This window comes from Rhyacophila brunnea, unplaced genomic scaffold, assembly GCF_057557595.1.
Source record: "Rhyacophila brunnea isolate RB1 unplaced genomic scaffold, BYU_Rbru_1.0 scaffold_23, whole genome shotgun sequence".
NCBI lineage: Eukaryota > Metazoa > Arthropoda > Insecta > Trichoptera > Rhyacophilidae > Rhyacophila > Rhyacophila brunnea.
The window spans coordinates 16675674-16695270 of record NW_028232893.1 but is presented as its reverse complement, the minus strand read 5'-3'; the positions used below and the strand labels follow the sequence as shown (position 1 = coordinate 16695270).

Genomic DNA, 19597 nt, shown 5'->3' with positions numbered 1-19597 from the left:
TGTTCTCATATTTTTTAGAATGGTTAAAGTCAGGGAACAGAATTTATATTGGATCCGTATTAAAAAAAAACCTATTAAAATTTTATGCACGAACGCCTCGATCTGATTCTTGGGGAAAAAAATGGTACAATGGTGATGCCAAGTAATAATTATTTCGGTAATTGGTACTGGTTATGCTTCGAAAATTGACCACGCAGTTTTTTGCAGTTATTGGAGAGCGGAGGTTCTAAGCATATGGGTCGCGCATATTGTGTGGGTTGTGAAATATTTTTAGCAATTACAATATTTTTGAGATAATAATTATATACCATACGTTGGAAGAATTCGCTAAAACTTATTATGACGACTACTGTTAATGTCTAATGTATAAAATATCATTATTTTTAACAATAATAATAATATATTTATATATTACATTATTACATACATTTGACACTCAAAACAATGTGGTCGAAAAAACAAATAATATTTTATTATGAATAAATGACAAATTTATGTATATATACATTTTTATTTAAGATTGGACTTGGTGTATGAATTTTAACTGGGATTTGAGTGAATATGTATCGAATGATCGAGCACATTTTTTTTTTTTGCTCAGTCAATAATTGATAAGGCTTTTAGTTATAAAGTCGATAACCTCCATATTCCGCTATTTCAAAATAATCGCAAAAATACATATTTTAAAACTGAATACTTCTTTACCTTTGTATTAAAATGTAACAAAGCAATCAATCAAATAACATTTTCTTAATGTCTTTTTAGCAATAAATAAGAAAAAATGTGTTTAAAGTCAGTTGTACGATGTAAAAATAATGTTTTATGAGTATAAACGGCATTGATATCAACCTATGATTTAATACGGAGCTGAATTTGATATTAATTTTATGAATATTATAATTATAGAAAATTACTTATAAATAAATCACAGACAAAAACATAAAAATAAGTAAAATAGAGGTTACTGACTTTGAAACTAATATACCCATTTATGCATACTGTATATTTTGTCAGATAGAGTGTATTTATTGAAATTTTCTTAGTATTTATACAGTATAACCTCGTTTTTGCGTGCCCAAAATTCACGTTATCCCGGCAATTGCGTGTAATTTTTTTCAGTCTCAATGTATTTTAGTACATTTAATACCCGCATTTACGTTTTTCTTTCCCGCGATTTACGTCGGAAATATTCAAAATATGCGAGTTACGTGCGCTTGACAATGATTGGTTCGTGACATGCGAACGGCGTAAGGTGTTTGTTATAGAAATGTGATATTATAGAAGGCTGGGACCAACCCCTGGAAGATTATGTAAACCTTGACTCCAATGTTATGACATCAGACTTGGTGGAAGTTGATGACACTGTTGACAGTCATTTAACACCAGTAGACCTTTTTTTTTTTTTTATAGAATTATTAATAACCATGTCCTTGCTTTTTCGTACAAGGTGGTTGTTAGTAATTTTGAACAATCACAAACACCCAGGCTTTGAGAAAAACACATAAATGTTTTTGTCATGACCGGGAATCGAACCCAGGAACTCTCGGGTGGAAGGCGAGCGCCTTACCCACTGCACCACGAGAGCCGCAGACTTGTCTGCTGAAGAAGAGGTTGATATTCCAACAAAAAAAGAAGCAATGAGATTCATCAAGGGTTTAAAAACCTACTTTACAAGCTTTGCTGATATTCAAGTTGACAATTTTAAATGTTTATATAGTCTTGAAAGAGAATTGCATAACAAAAATGCAACAAACTAATATACATGATTTTTTTAATTAAACGAATGTTGTTTTTTAATAAAACGTTATTTTTTTAGAAACATATAATTTAAGTGTTCTTTTTTTCAATACCCCCCTTTTACATTTTCCCTCCAATTAGGTTTTTTTTTCAGTCCCTTAAAAAACGTAAAATCGGGATTATACTGTAATTATATTGAGTCACGAGGATTTTTATTAAAAATATACAAAAAGCCAACATTAGTATCTAATCTAAAAACTGACTGTGTTAATACGAGTACATTTCGCAATAACTTATATGTGGGAGTATACTTTTATAACTCTGAATATAGAACAAAATATAATAAGAAAATGACTAATTATGCAATATCCATAATATATCTCCGATTTTTGTGAGTAAATACAGTAATGTTATCTGCAAAATGTAGATGACTAAAGTATTCACCGTTAGTAGATTCCATAGTTCTAGTAATCCAGTTGCCTGAATAGATCTTTCAGAATAGTTGAACATAGTTAGGGTAAGGTTATATTGCCTTGCCGGACCCCCCTAATAATACGAAACAGTATGCCGAGATTTTCTGAAGCGTGTTGAAGTGTTCAACTCATGTTTACTGTGAGTGGTCACGCATGCATAGCACGGATCTTTAATGTAAGAGAAATCCAAAAACGACGAGTACCGCAATGTGGCATAGAAAGGTACATAACGCGGAATGCAAAATACACCAAATGATAAACTGATAGAATATGAATATGCTGGTGTGGATAATGTTAGATTAGTACTAACAGTCATTTACAGTGATCCCAAGGAACAATAAACGACCACAGGTATGTCCTAAAATCCATCGAATTAAAGAACTCATTGAATTCAGTGGATGTACTTGGCAATGAAGAACTAGGGATCGAAGAATGGAAAGAGATTTTTATCCAGTTAGTAGATAGTAATGTTTTAATGAAAATTCAGCGTTGGTTGCTCTCGTAATCTAGTGCAGGCTCTGGCTGTTTATTCGGGGGCACTGAGCTTGATTTACGGAAAGGTCACAATATATTTATTTGATTTTTTCAAAGCCTGGGTGTTAGCGATTGTTTATTTTTTTTTTTACTAATTACACTACTGTTGTCGTGTCTCATGGTTTATTGTAGTGTTAAAATGAATACTATATTAGTTTACATATTATTAATATTTTTAACGTTACAACTTTTTCAAAGCTATGGTTTTAAATAATTACCGATATAAGTTTTATAAATTCTAATCTCAAATCTTGTGTCTAATCCGTTTAATGAAAGAAATAGTTTATTAAATTATTAGCAAGTCTAAGTACGTTATAAGAACTAAATAATAGAGTGATCTGCGATGTTGGTTGGTAATTAAGGAATTAATTACCTACCTTAATAATTTAATATACTAAAACCGACAGCCAACATTATAGCTATTCTATTAGCATTTCATGTAACAACTACTACTTTAAATCGTCGTAATTTAGTAAGATGCCCGTAGCTTAATTGGAAAAGCATACTGGCGCAAATCCAGAAGATACAATTTCAAGTCCTGTCAGGTGTCGTATTTTTTTTCTTGTCTGTTAATGCATGAGGTATTTTCAAATTATGTACGTATAATTAGTTTGTTATAAAAATATACAATTCATTAATTTAATTGTATGTGATATTTAAGTATTATTTTTGTGGGATGCGAAACCAAAATTGTTATCCTAATCTGGGTCGCGGCTTAAAAGGTTAAGAGAGACTGCTGGAGACGGAACTAGGTATGTAAGTGAGTTGTGTATTGCCAGTCTTAAAAAATCTATTGCGAGTGTAACAAGTGGTGCAAGTGTAATAGGAATCAAGATTGGATTTTGAAAAGTATTTTAACTAAAAAATATATTGCAGTGAAGTTATTCAATCAAGTGTATATTGTTTAATACCGTGTAATCACAACGGAATATTTAAAAAAATACTTGAAAGGTGAGAATTTAAGTTTTAAAAAAATTACAATGTTCGAGCTTATTCAATATTCAAGTTGTTCGAACAGTTTTTCCAAAAAAAATAATTGCTAGTCTTTCTCACAAAATGTGTTTTTATTAAAGTGGTAGAAAATGAGTTATAAAATAATTACAAGATAAAATAACTAACTATATAACTACCTATATAACTAAACTAACTATATAACTAAATATACTAAAAGAAAAAACAACTTTTTATATACAACGTTTTTAAATTTTCTGTTGAATCATATAAACTTGACTTGACTAGCTTAAACGATCAAAAAAAAATTGTACTTGATAGAAATACTGAATAATGAAATGTCATTTCATATTGATTTCCATACTAACGCACGTACATAACGTACATATTATTTAATAATTTAGTTGCTAGGACCCTCTAGCAACCAATAATGGTATCGCAATAACTTTTCATACAAAACAGAATTAACTAAAAATGAATTCAATTCTAATTAAAGATGACTAAAAGTATTAAAAAAATGCATTGGCATCGTGTTCTGATATATTTTAAAAGTTTCAAATGTCTAACTAGTCAGAAAGTTAGTTAAAAATCGATTGCGAGATTTGTACCGGACAAACAACCACCGGACAAATAAGAATACGACCTAAGAAAAACGTTGTAATAATATATATATATATATATATTTTTTTTTAATTTTAAGGCAACGTGAATAGCCATTTATTATATTATCATTGTGAAGACAAAAAAATATAACCTGTAGAAATCTAAGATAATTTTAAATCTAAAATTAATTTCCAATACCTTATTAAAATTGGTGTTAATTTATTATTTTTCATTGTTCGGAATAATGACAGAAGGTATTTCGGGCTTTGATTTACTTCCATTATTACAGGAGAACTATTTCCTTTGTACACACAAAATGTACAAAAACATCCCATGCATGTACTTACTAGAAAAAAATAACGACACCCGACGAGACTTGAACCTGTAACCGCTGGATTCGCGCCAATGTGCTTTTATAAATTATTTATGATCATTGTATTATAGAATGTTAAAATTTCAAATCTTGTCTATTGAACGTTGTGCGTTGAATAAAAAAAGTTTATTATTTACTTTGTAGTATAATTAATATTGTGTATTTTAAACAGTAGGTAGCAGTTTTTAGTAAAATTAGCACCTCATGCCACCACGTATTATAATTTCATCCATAGTTAATTAGTTATGATGTTATTTCTTATGTGGTGCTCTTATTATGAGGAATGATTTAATATGTAATTGTCGTTAATACTCCATTATATTATTATGTACGGCATTTTTCCCCATAGAGTGTTTTAGTAAATCTTGCGTATAATAAACCAGCAAAGAATGAATTTAAATTGATAAAAATAATAGAAATTGCCAATAATATGATAATAAATTTGAATTAATATTTAAAATATAGAATAGCAATATACTAGAATAATAAATGGCAAAAAAATATTTTACTACACAATGTTTATAAATAGTTCACAGTCTTTTCAGTTAATATACCATACCTAATTAAAAATATGAAAAATAATCCATTTGTCCTGGCATATTATTATAAATACCGTATTTGTAATTATTGAAAATATGCAAAAATACGTGTAACATAATAAATATCAGTGTTTGATATCTTGAATTAAGGACCTAAATCATAGAGTGAGTGCAATAATAAAATATAGTAACGACATATTATGACTATAGAAAGAAACAATATATTTTCTCTCTACTCAAGGTAATTAATACATTTTAATTATGTAATACCATAATGTAATCTAAGATTTTAAATACCGGTTTATCAGAACGCACAATATGTTTCCGTGCCATAAAGATTTATAGCCGAAATAGCTATAATCTAATTTTTTTTTTTTTTAATAATATTAATATTGAAATTTGCAGAATAATAATGTTACAACTTTTAATTGTGACGGTCTTGTTTTTAAATTCACAATATATTAAATATAATATACACGTTATAATGTTGTTAATAGTTATAAAACCATTTTATTATTTTCCGTATAATGAATAAAATACCACTTACGTAGCCTAATATGTGCAATATGATCAAAGTAATTCTACACCTTGCATAACAGGATAACTTCCTAATATATTGCTATTTAGAGCTACAGAATATTGAGGAATAGACTTTATTGGATACTGGCGTAAAATACGAAAATTAGTAAGAGAAAGATAATATTATATACCAAGCACTATTAGTAACATATATCAACATAAAGTATAACTAACGAGCTCAGACAAAAATTAAGTAATCGTCACTCGAACATCATATTATACAGTCGATATCAAACCTTTTAATCAAGTAGTTTGAAATTAACTTGACAGTTAACTAGTCGTACTTCGCACACTCTATTTGTCCTAATATTACATTAAACTATTAAATACTAAATTAATATCATTTTAATATATACATCCTCAAAAGATAATAGAATGTATAAAACAAATGCTTACAATAAATAATCATTAAAAATAGTTCTGTCTATCAATCGATTATGTATCGACATGTTGTACATGACAATAGTTGAAAACTACTTAGTTTAATTATTGCTACTTTATATTACTACTATATTACTACTCTTTTTATCTTGTAATTATTATAATATAAAATTATGATTTTATTTAATAGAAATATGTTCACCCATGATATGCAATCAATTATTTCAATACTGAACACTAGTATAAGTCCGATTTTTTATTACTTCATAGTTAATTACACATTTGCCACTATTTTATTCGTGACCTTTTGCGATCATTTCCTAAAAATATGCTGACTGCGATGAAAAATATTACTCGATGATAGGTTGAACATAATTGACATTTCAAAACATTTTATTTTTGCGGGAATGATTCATATTATATCTAAATAATTACAAAAGAAAAAGAACTTTTTATATACAACGTTTTTTAAATTTTCTGTTGAATTATTATGCTCAATATGCTCAAATTTGTACTTGATAATATGAAGTAAATAAAAAACAAACAAATATAGAATACTGAAATGTCATTTTGATTTCCACGGTAACGCACGTATATATTAATAATTTAGTTGCTGGGACCACCCCCTTAGCAACCAATAATAGTCTTTTATTTTTTACGAAATTTTTTGAAATAGCTTTCCATACAAAACAGAATTAGCTGAAAATGAATTCAATTCTGCTCAAAGATGGCTAAAAGTATATATTAAAAGAATGCATTGTGTTCTGATATATTCTAAAAGTTTCAAATGTCTAGCTAGTCGGGAAGTTAGTTAAAAATCGATTGCAATATTTATACTGGACAAACAACCACTGGAATACAAGCTAATAAAAACGTTGTAAAAAAACAAATAATCCACCAATATAATATCAATGCATCTCAGAGTGTAACACTACACGGTAGGAATATTTGAATTTCGAAACATTTTATTTTTGTGGGAATTGATATTTTATAGATGTAAAAAAAACAAATAATCATATTATAATGGAATTGCGGGTGTATGTGCATTAGGCAACATAACCGTCAAGCTGCTTTTATTTTACCAGGGTTGTTTTTGCTGCACGGGGTTTCGGATTACCATAATGCAATAAAATGCATTATTTGCCGACTTGTCTACATACATTTCTAATTTTTTGAAAATGTATTTTTACTGTTGATCAAGTAGCCCGGAGCTTAATAGTTATTATTGCATGCACGTTTAGTCTAGATACAACTCAAACTGAGATTTTAAAGCATAATAATTCATTAAGACTCATTAGGTATATGATATAACATATTATAATAATACTTAGTAACATAACGTCGCCCCAAAAGACAAAGGGCACATGTGCATAAATTGAGTTTTGAGAAAAACGCATTTTAAGTATTTTTGGAGTAAAAAAAAATTGTGGAAAAGTTATTACTTAATATTTTGAAAAAAATTTGGTACACATGTGACCTAATTAGATTAAAATGCATTTTTTATTATTTTATAATTTGTCAATTTTTGATTTTTAAGAGGTTTTAAGTCACATGTTACCTTTTTCCTATCTGCATTTATGAATAGCTTAATCTTCATCTTTTGATTTTCGATCATCCACATTACGCTTATTGTGATCTTCCAAAATATTTTTTTGGGTCTCTTTGTCCGCTGCCAACATGTTTTTAATTTTTTCACAAAGTGCCCTTTTTCTGCAACGAAAATATTTTTTTTATACAAAGGCCCTTACTCACTTTTAAATAATTACACTTGTTACCTTTTTCCTATATTATTTTTGTAAACATTGCACATAGTTTCTAAAATCGTGTACATGTTACCTTTTTCCTATACATTAAATGAAGATCAGTTTACAAATACACAAGTAACCTTGATTTTCTTTTCTCAATTGTGAATTCATGGGTTTTGCTTCACAAATGCCGTTATGTAGAGAAAAATTACGAAGAAAACTGCATTCATAATTCAAAACCGTCAAAATTACACATGTGCCTTTTTGCTTTTGGGGCGACGATAATATGCTCCAGTCATAATTAATATTGGGTCAAAATAACCTACCTAAAAATAGTTCATGTAAAGACTTTGCACAGTATGTATAGTGTTAGTGTCCATGTAATATCACACCAAAAATCAATACTTATACATGTTATATTATACATGTTATATTATACATGATGATATTAGAGGTAGATGAAGAGTCGTTGTTGCTTGGTTATTGAAATGTGGGATTGGTTGATACAATAATACCCTGACTATAATAATAACGATAATGATGTGAGATTATAATCTCGAGGTACTTACGTAAGATCGATATGCTATAAGAATGAGAGATTTGATTCAATAACGGATGTACTATCTCGAGAGAAGAACTCGTGCCAATAGCAGTACCTACGTCTCTACGGAGTGCTAGTTCGTAGATTGTTCTTCTTAATTATATTTAAAAAATGCAGTACATATATAATTATTATCGTAATTCTCAATAAAAACAAACACCACTGATCTAGTTATGATTGAGGAAATGCTGACAATTATTATTATTGCTAATGTTTTGTTTCAATAAAAAAACCTACATGTCTTATTAAAATGTGTCACTAATTTAATGAAGCGTAACATGATCGCTACAGCTACAGATTACTGCAGCCATCTTGGAAAATGGTGGAATATTTTAAGTTTTTCAGTTATATCTCATTATCGCCTGAAAATATTGAACAATATTTCAAATAAAAGTTATAAAATAACATTTGTTTTGTAAGTTTGATAATTTATTACAAAAAAATGTGTATTTTAGATAAAGCTAAATATAAAAAGAGTTTTTCAAAACACAGCATGTACAAGGAATGATTTTTGGTATGTTTTACTGGATACTAGCACTATGCATTCATGCAATTTCCTTTTAAGAGGAATTAATTCCAGGTAATGGGGCTGTTTGTACACATCAAATGAGTCGAAACCACTATAAGAAATTCTTTTATACGGAAGCATTGAAACATTAATTTTCAAAATAGTTCCTTAGATATCACGTTTATTTGTAACCTTAAATCCTAATTGAAAATGAAATATCAAAAAATGACGTAAGAAGTGTTAATTTAAATGATGCTAGTCCGTCTATTCGATTTGGGATAATATAAACTTTTTTTATTGGTAAAAAATATTGTAAGTACACAAAATCAGGTTTACGATAATATTATACTATATCAAAACACGTATTTACAAATATTAATGATAGAGAAACATTTAAATTTTAGCAAATCTACTTATTACATTAGACGAGTTATGGTTATTTACCTCTATATTGATAATGATTATGATAATATTTTTTAAAAAAACTTATGTTTTTATGACTATCGTATTGTATAATAATTCGATACCATATTTATATAGAGAAACAGCTTTAAATTTCAAATATCAATTAAGTTTTCCTCACTCAATTTCGATGTAGAAATATGTTTTCTTTATAATTCAATAAAAAAAAATCATCAACGGCTCATAAAATCGAATAACCCTTTCTGTGAATACTTATTAATATTCAATTATAAACGGGAATATTTGGGTTGATTATTTGTTAAACTGTAAAATTTTACCGTGCTAAGTTCATATGAAATAAATAAAAAATAAACAGATATACTTCAAAAATCGAAGCTTTAAAATCTTTGTAAAGGATATTTTGAGTTGTTTTCCTATATAACTAAGGTAGATGTTTATTGCACCCAGTGGCGGCTTTCCATGAAAATGATTCGGTGATCACTTCTTTCTGCACAAGACTCGGATGTTAGATGTGGTGGATCTAGACATATTCATATCACAAGATTATAAATAAATCTTAGTAGCTAGTGTGTTTCTTCGAATTACCTCATTAGAGACTTTTTTAATGTCGTCAATAGTAACACTCTTTTTAGTCCCCATTTACTTCTTCTAAATAACAATTGTAAATTACTTTTATTCACACAGGTAAATTTGTCCACAGTTACAAGACAAGTAGCGTTCCAAAATAATTAATTACATAACACAATCCATGTAATCTTGAGATAAATAGCCAATAAGAACATTCTAAACAAAAAGAGCAGTGTTTCAATTACAAATATCATTATTTATAACATGCTATTCAGTATAATATTTTTTTTTCAAAAAGAGTGTAAAAAAATACTTTTTGTTGAAAAATATATTACGCTGAATCAAAAACACAACGCATATGTACTTTATGAGTAATATAATATATAGGATGCGAAAATATTTTTAGGGGATTTTTAGGTTTCGTATTGCAATAGTTAGCGACTTTGTCCAAAGGTAAACGACTTGCCCATAGGCACTCGGTATCTGGTACGCCCCTAGAGGAGATAGGAGGACGACGACAAAAGATATGGAGAGAGGCTTAGTGTGAACGACTGAAGATAGAGCTCATAATAGAGATCCCTACAGACTGGTTGTACGGTCAACAATGCGCTTGAATGGGCTGTAGCGACAGTTTAAGTAAGTTTTAATATTAATAATCTTATTTTAATGACGATCTTAATTTCATTCTCCAGCTGACGTGATCTTCTGCGCCACCTATCCAATCTTCCACCTTGAGCAGGTCTATTATTTTTATTTATGCCAATTTTATAATTTGCCTAATGATGGAATTTACAACACGAGGATATAAAATAATTTACTTGTGTCATTGACGGAATTGTTAAGGTGACGCATCAGTGAAACGCCAAATAATTTTCAACTGTACGCGCGACGAAATTTTGTACTCGCTTCGCATTCATTGAGAGAACGTCGAGTCAGACATACGTCACTTTGCTGCGTGATGGCGACGGGCCAATTAATTCTAAAATCGTGTAAAGATGACTAAAAACGTTACCCATTTACTTTAAAAAGAAAACATGTCAATGAATATATTATTATTGTTACTAATAGAATAATAAACAGAACATAAAATGGACGTATGTTGGATTTATATGAGAAATAATATTTCGTTTGACAGGCGTCTTTTGCACCCGCGACCCGCAATCCGCACATCGCCTAGCAACGATCTTTTTAGACCGTGCCTCAACTAATGCATGGCCTTAATGGTTAAGGGCAATTACCCGGAAAATGAATGATGTGAATCGAATCCCGGTCGGCTCATAATATATTCTTTTTAATTTTTTTTCTAATAATGTTTCTGTTGTTTTTCAAAATCATGTAACTTAAATCTTATGTACAGAAATCAATATTAAAAAAAATAATTAATCAACTTAGGTAAGTGAAGGTCAAACAAATTATTCAATATTTTTAATTTTAACGCTTGAAAAAAAATCTTCATGATACTCTATTCGAGATGAACAAGTTCAGTTTAGCATTGTAAAAAATGTATAATTATGTGCAAGAATCTACCTGAAGTTATTTTCATAAAAAAACTGCGATACCTGTACTATAAATATTGAGTAATATAGTTTGATTGCAAAAAAGCTTACCTGCGCTTAAACTTGCTGGCTCAAAGTTTTGTAAACCTGTGTGCTGCATCCATATTGATTATTATATAATAATAAAGGTTGTATTAACTTATCTATCAGTCTATAATAATATGAAACACATGAAAGAAAATGTATTATGTAAATGTGTATAAGAGAACGAGACAGGAATAAGATGTATTAAAAGAGAAAAAACTTACACGTCCATGCAATATAAAAAATAAATCGGGTCGTTGAAGTAAAAAATAAATACAAAATTCTTTGTTAGTAGTACCTATTATACTCTTCTTAGATATTATTATAGAAAATAATACATCTAAGGCAAACACTTGTACGTGTAAAAAATTACACGTCATCATTGGCGGAGACATAATTTTAAAACACTTCTGATATATTTTTTTCCGATTATGATGATCCTAATTTGACCGACATGTCTACCAATCTAAATTTTTGCCGTATTACGAATTAGAGATAGCCGCCGATAACCGTTTGGTGTAAAGAATACCCTCAGTGATAATTTTGAAGAATACAAATGTAGCTGTCAGTATATTATTGATCATTATATCTATTTTTAGTGTATCAAATTATTCGACCGTAATAATAAATTCCCAGCAACTCATATACCGGTAAAAAAACTGTTTACCTGTGTCAGCAGATTGATTGGCAATATTAAATACGGTATCGCAATGGAAAATTAGTCTAATATCTATTCCCATAGTATCATATTATATTATGACTGTAATAATAAATAAATTCACAGCTACTCGTATTTAAACCGCTGACTCGTTAAATATAATTATGTACTGGAATATAATGTTTAAGTATTACTTTCAACTGTATAAATTACGAATACTGATTTATCAAAATGTCACTCGAATATACGTTTCCAGTCTGTTACCATCGCAGTCTCTATATCGCTTCGCCCAACATCTGATTTTACTGAGATGCAGACCTCGGATCCGTACCTATTATAAGTTTAGTATTGTAACATAACTGCTGTAACATACTATTGTACCAACCGTTACGCCCAATAAAACTCGCTCCTGCATACATCTTCGACTTCTTCATCATCATCATCATCCTCAACACCATAACCCACACATCAAACACCACACAAATAATATCTGAAATATGATAAGTGATAACTGACAAGAATAGACCAACAGGAAGCTTAAAAGCTCTTTGCGACGGAAAAATATTATTCGGCATATTTTAAATAAATTGTATTTATTCTTTATCGTGAATTCCAAAACTAAACGTAGTCTGCTTGAGTGGTAGATACGGAAGAAGGTAAGGTGACCATTCTATGTCAATGTTAATTTACAAAAAACCGGTGTTTTAATGGGAATACAAAATGGCTAAATTACGTGAGCAATTTCACTGACTAATATATTATTCACGTCGACCATCTTGCGCAATCATCAATCATCAATCATTCATTGCAATATTACAGACAACTATTGAGATCCCATCAATTGAATCGTGTTGCCACTTGTTGTGAGTGGTTTATATCAAGGGTTCTGAAACTATGGGTCGCGAACAAAAATTGAGTAGTAAGATAATAATATTTAGCCACGTGGCGTTTTTGACATTATATAATATAATTACAATTTTGACGAATCTTATTAGGCCGCTGCTTGGTTAGAATGTTTGAACATGTATATTTTTTTAATATTTAAGACATTCACGGTTGCTTGTTATGTGAGAGATTTTTGGATTATCATCGCGTTTTTTTCTCTTTCTTTGCTTCATGCTTGTTTATTACCACGTTTTTATTAGCTCGTATTCTTGTTTGTCCGGTACAGATTTCTTCTTGTGTGTCCAGTATATTTTTTTTTGTTTGTCCAAGATTTGTATTGGACGATTGAAGATTTTTAACTAGCTTCCCGACTAGCTAGACATTTTAAACTTTTAGAATATAGCAGAACACGACGACAATGCATTATTTTAATACTTTTAGCCGTTTATAAGCAGAATTGAATTCATTTTCAGTTAATTCTGTTTTGTATGGAAAGTTATAATTGTTGGTTGCTAAGGGGGTCCTAGCAACTAAATTATTAATATATACGTACGTTACTATGGAAATCAATATGAAATGTCAAAATGACATTTCAGTATTCTATATTTATTCAGTATTTCTGTCAAATACATTTTTTTTTATTAATACATGGAATTGTCATGTTTATATGATTTAACAGAAAATTTAAAAACGTGGTATATAAAAAGTTATTTTTTATCTTGTTATTATTTATTCATAATGTCAAGATCAATGCGGACGATGGGTTACGTTTAGGAAAAATTAAATATCCAATCTGAAATATCTGGTCGTACAAATGACAGTATACTGTCACCCTTATTTACCTTGAGCAACGTCCCTGCTAAATACATTCCTTTAAAAAATACACGCTCAGAGCTGCGTTTTTATCCATATCATATGGTACACTTCAATACATGCGCCCCTCATCTTGAAATGCCCCCCAGGCTAGGATGTTTGGCAGGCCTCCCTATCTATCACTAAGATTAAGGGCAGTGTGATGTTTTACAGTAGTGTTCCCCAAATTCAATGGTATTCAGTGTATTTTGCGATTTTCTACATTTTTAAATAAATCGCTTTGAATAATTGAGTTGTCGGTAGTCGGCATCATATTATGAACCACTATTTGCGACTCCCTCTTGCAGTAACCTAGAAACATAGGATATTTTTATTATTCAGGAAATATTACAAATAATTATAATAGTACCTATATAATCACGTGAATTATTATTTATTTATATCAATCATCATACCGTACCAAATTGCATAATTTACAATGTTTATATTTATTTATTAAGTGAAATAGCACTACAAGCAACTTTTATTTAATAAGAGAACAAAATTGTGGTGTGTGTTTATCTCATAACTAGTCGACCCTCCACGCCAGGCCCCCAGGGTGGAGTCCTGTCAGCCTCCCCTCTTGTGTGGACCATGCTTTTCAATACACTGTCTTTTGCGAATGGTTTCTGCAACGAACCGTAAAAAACGCGGTGATAAGGAGGATTTATTATGATTCGTATTTTTGTAGGTATTTACGATATATTTTCGAAGCTAAAGTCTGTATTGGTACTATTAGAATATTGTCGCTAAAACCTACATCAACGTAGGCAAGAAAATTGCCAAGTAGAGTTTGGCAACACGCGTACTGGATTGTAAATGCACCATTAGGAATATAAAATTAATTCGTTGTTTTTTGATCCATTTTAAAGAATTAAAGCACCTCCATATTTGTAGAACACGGATAATAAAAATTACTAGACTTCACAGGAAATGGATTTTTTTAAATTATTAATATCCAAGGTTAAGATCCAGAGCAATACGGAAAAAAAATAAAAATGGACCAAGAAAAATAATTATTGCATAAAGTATTATCTATGATAATATAATAATATATTATGTAAGTATTTACATACCAATCTTTTTTATCAAACAATTTTTAATGATAATTATTATTTTAATTCGTAATACATTAAACCAGAACACCTGCATATCAAATAACTGATTAAAATATACTGGATTTTCACATAACAGAATGCAAAAAAATGTACAGATAATTGTTAATACGAGGGTGGGTCAATAATTCCTTAGAAAAAAGCATTAAAACAGTTTTTATTTTTGTATTTTTTTTTAATTTCTCAACATAATCTCCTTGGAGCTCAATACACTTGGTTAGACGTTTCTCAATTTTTTTTAAACCGTCAGAAAAATAAGTTTTCGGAAGGTCCTCAAAATAAGCATTTGTCCGATCGATGACTTCTTCATTTGCAAAAAAACCTTGTCCACTTAGCCATTTTTTTAAGTTTGGGAAAAGGAAAAAGTCACTGGGGGCTAAATCTGGCGAATACGGTGGGTGGTCGACCAATTCGAACTTCAATTCTTCAATTTTAGCCATTGATCGTAAACATGTGTGAACACGGGCATTGTCCTGATGAAAGAGGATTTTTTTCCTGTTTTAATGAGGCCATTTTTCTTCAATTTCGTTTTTTAGCTGGTCCAATAAAGATGCATAATAATCCCCTGTTATTGTTTTTCCTTTTTCCAAATAGTCAACGAAAATAATTTCACGTGCATCCCAAAATACAGTAGCCATAACCTTACCAGCTGATTTTACGGTTTTCGCCTTCTTTGGACATGGTTTGTGCTTTGACTGTTCTTTCGTCTCGGAAGTATAGTGGTGTATCCATGTTTCATCTACAGTCACAAAGCGACGAAAAAATTCATCCGGATTGCGTTGCATGAGTGACAACAGGGCTTTAGAGGTCACCACCCTATTGCGTTTATTGTCGACTGTGAGCAAACGCGGCACCCATCTTGCAGAAATATTTTTCATGCCCAATTTGTCATGTAAAATAGAAATGACGCTACCTTTTGAGATCCCTGTAACCTCAAATATCTCACTCAACTTTAATCTTCGGTCACTTAACACCATATCGTCTATTTTATTGATCATTTCTGGTGTAGTCACCTCTACAAGACGTCCTGAGCGTGGTTCATCCTTTGTTGATGTACGACCACGTTTAAATTCATTTAACCAGTTATAAATAGTTGCGAGTAAAGGAGCAGATATGCCGTGAACTAAATCCAACTCATTTTTTATTTCCTTTGCTGTTAACCCTTTTATATTAAAATGTTTAATAACAGCTTTAAACTCAATTTTCTCCATTTTCCATTTTTCCATTTTCCACAAGAAATTTTTTTTTTAAAATGTACGAAAAACACACAACAACCCGACCAATCTGATTGAAACTTCGCAGCATACTGAATCGGTAGTGCCGCTGCATGAAAACAAACCGCTTACAGTACTAGTCGCGCCACTTGTCGGCTTTTCTAAGGACTTATTGACCCACCCTCGTATTAGTAGGTATTCGTCATTCCACGCCAGAATACTTACCATGAATTGGCTCTTTTATCCAAAGCATAAATAAAAAAAATATTGCTAGCCAGTCGCTCAACGTATTAAGGACTTCAGAGGTTATGCGAGTTGCTAACTTCCATTTATAGTTTTAAAAAATCTGTTAATACAACCACCAATCACAAAGTGGGAATTAGGCAAGTCATAGTAAGTATAATAATATCTATTATCATAATTTAGGTAAACATCTGTACTAAAATGTACAAATAAAAGAACAAGGTTCCTAATTAATATTTTAAAAAGTTGAGTTAGCTAGATATAATGCTTCATAAATGATGTAATATATTTAAAAAATATTTGTTTTATAATCATCATCAGCCTGAATCTATCCACTGCTGGATGAAGGCCTCTTCAATTTGCTTCTACTTCTCTCGGTCCTGTGCGTTGCACTGCGACGTACTTCCACAGAACTTTATCATTTCATCGATTCAGCGGCCCCTAGGTCTACCTTGTGGACGTTTTGTACCTCTTGGATGACTAAATTTGTCCAACGATTATCTTTTCTTCGAGATTTGTGTCCAGCCTATCTCCATTTGAGGCTTTTAATGAACTCTATTATATCGCAAACCCTTGTATGCTTCTTAATCCACTCATTCCTCTTTTTGTCCTTTCGCGTTATGCCCAGCATGCACCTCTCCAAATCATGTTGTGCTACTCTAAGTTTCTGGATCTCTCTTTTACTTATGGTCCATGTTTCACACGCATATGTGATTACGGGAAGCACACACTGGTTGAACACTTTGCGCTTTAGGCAACGTGGAAGGTCACTTTTGAAGATGTTATTCAGGCGGCCAAAAGCACTCCAGCCTAGCTTTACTCTACGAACAATTTCATCAAATATACATCCATCTATAGACACTTCTTGTCCCAGATAGATGTAGTTTTTCACCTGTTCAAGCTGAGTGCCATTGATGAGGATCTCTCTTTGGCCCGCAAAGCAGTTGAACATGACTTTCGTCTTTGTTACATTTATTTTCAAACCTACCTACTTTGTTGCTTACTCCAGTGAGTTCCTGCATTCTGCTTTGGAGGTCTTCTGAGTCTTGCGAAAAAATTACTACGTCATCGGCAAGCGCAAATGACTCAGGTATACTACATTTATGGAGATCCCTTTGTCATTCCAGTCAAGTTGCTGAATAAGTCTTCAAAGATAGCAGTAAATAGTTTAGGTGAGATTGTATCACCTTGTCGGACTCCTTTACTGATAGAAAAATATATAAATATAAATTACAATATAATATAATATTATCTATTTATTTTAATTATTACTGCGTATTAGTAATACAAGTGAATATCGTTAAATTTGATCTAATTGTATGTGTCAGTATGTATTAATGTAGTAAAAAATGCAAAAGAGTGCAAAGTTATAAAATGTAAACTGACTTTGAATTTATTTTTATCGTTATTTATGGCAATTTTAAAAATATTACTTTTGAAATCACTATTGCTAGTGCAGTAATGAAGAAAAATCAAACATTTAAATGAAATAAGTTCTGGGATTAAATAAAATAAATGGAATACAAAGGTAGTTTTCTTCATATTATACTATAAATAAGCTTTTCATAATATTATTATAATATAAGTTATTAAGTATCGAAATCATGTTATGGAGTAATTATTGCCATTTGAAAGTCTGAAATGCCCTCTAAAATCATGCATAATGCTAATATCTTTATACTTTATGTACATGTTCTACATATCGGACGACCTTGATTTTTTCTTCTAGCATACATATTTATATTATAGACACATAATCCGTTTAACTGTAAATAGGTAGGTACTTAAATTATTGACTTACCAACTTTTGGCAGCAACCTTACGGATATAAGTGCAGGACTCGTGTCCACTTGATACTGTTGCAGTAGTTACTCACTTACTTGTACTAGCGCAACAGATCATTTTATTTAAAAAAATATTCGTTTTTTGCTGCTGTTTTATAAAAATCAATAAATCTTGTTGAAAATCGAGTTTCTAGTTATTTTTGATTCTTCATTACATTTCAAAATAAAGCATTTTTATTATAATTTCGGATAATTTAAAAGTTTTGTATGATGTTGAAAAATATACCTTTCTTTTTACCACTACAACGTGGCGTAAAGCCCAATGGCAGTAGTGTAGCGAAACAGTAGTGAATTAATATAAGTTAAACAATCACAAATACTCAGATTTTGAGAAAATCATTTAAATATATTACCACATCTAAATATAAATTCTTTATCAGAAATTGAGTCCGTAGCACCTGGGTGAAAGGCAAGCAACGTATGCACTAGACTACAAGAGCTCCCAATGCTAAATGCTCATCAAATCATTATTATCTGACAGATAAAAACCTCTTTCCATTCTTTTAATATGTGGTTATTTATTGTTCTTTGGGCATCACTATATCAGTGCATTTATCCAATATGGTCACTGGACTACAAGAGCCGCCTGCAGATACAGATTTGCAACATATAAAATGATATAGATTTTTTTTTTAAATAATTTAATATTATTGTTGGCCGTTTGTGACCCATGAGCCTCTGGTTGCCGACTTCTGGTCTAGAACATCGACGCTAATACCGTTAGCCCATCGAAGTCTGGTACTTTCTTCTCCTATCCGCACACCTTATGGAATTTGCAAGATACCCGCCTATACGACTCATTGTAATTTATGCGCTGCACGTTTTCTTGTGTACGCATTGTGAAGTCGTCCAATCGAGATTCGGCTTATGATTTTCATATCCTTGTACAATATACATAATGATTCGTGATTGCATTTTTAATACCCTACAATCCATCGACCTGAATTGGGCAATTGATTTTGAGTATGATTGTTCAGCACTATGAGAAAACATAATATTATGATTAGCAATAAGTCCGTGTAAAGAATTCGTATTTATGTAAATAGATACCTAGTGATTAGTAGCGCTATAAGTATTGTTACAAAAAATATAATATTAAATAGGTAATGAATAAAAACAGAGTATTTTTTTTTATACACATACTTACGACTGTAGTATTTTTGAGAGGTATAATCGTTATATCTACAGCTAA

The 19597-nt window shown here is 30.5% G+C and overlaps 1 protein-coding gene across 1 annotated transcript in view; it reads left to right on the top strand.

The window, feature by feature from the left end:
- Window positions 1-3521: 3521 nt before the first annotated feature.
- Window positions 3522-19597, top strand: part of LOC147069593 (alpha-tocopherol transfer protein-like) — a 44776-nt gene continuing 28700 nt past the window's right edge. The window contains exon 1 of the mRNA XM_085950170.1: window positions 3522-3695. The gene's annotated coding sequence lies outside the window, so the exon portion shown is untranslated. The remainder of the gene's footprint in view (window positions 3696-19597) is intronic.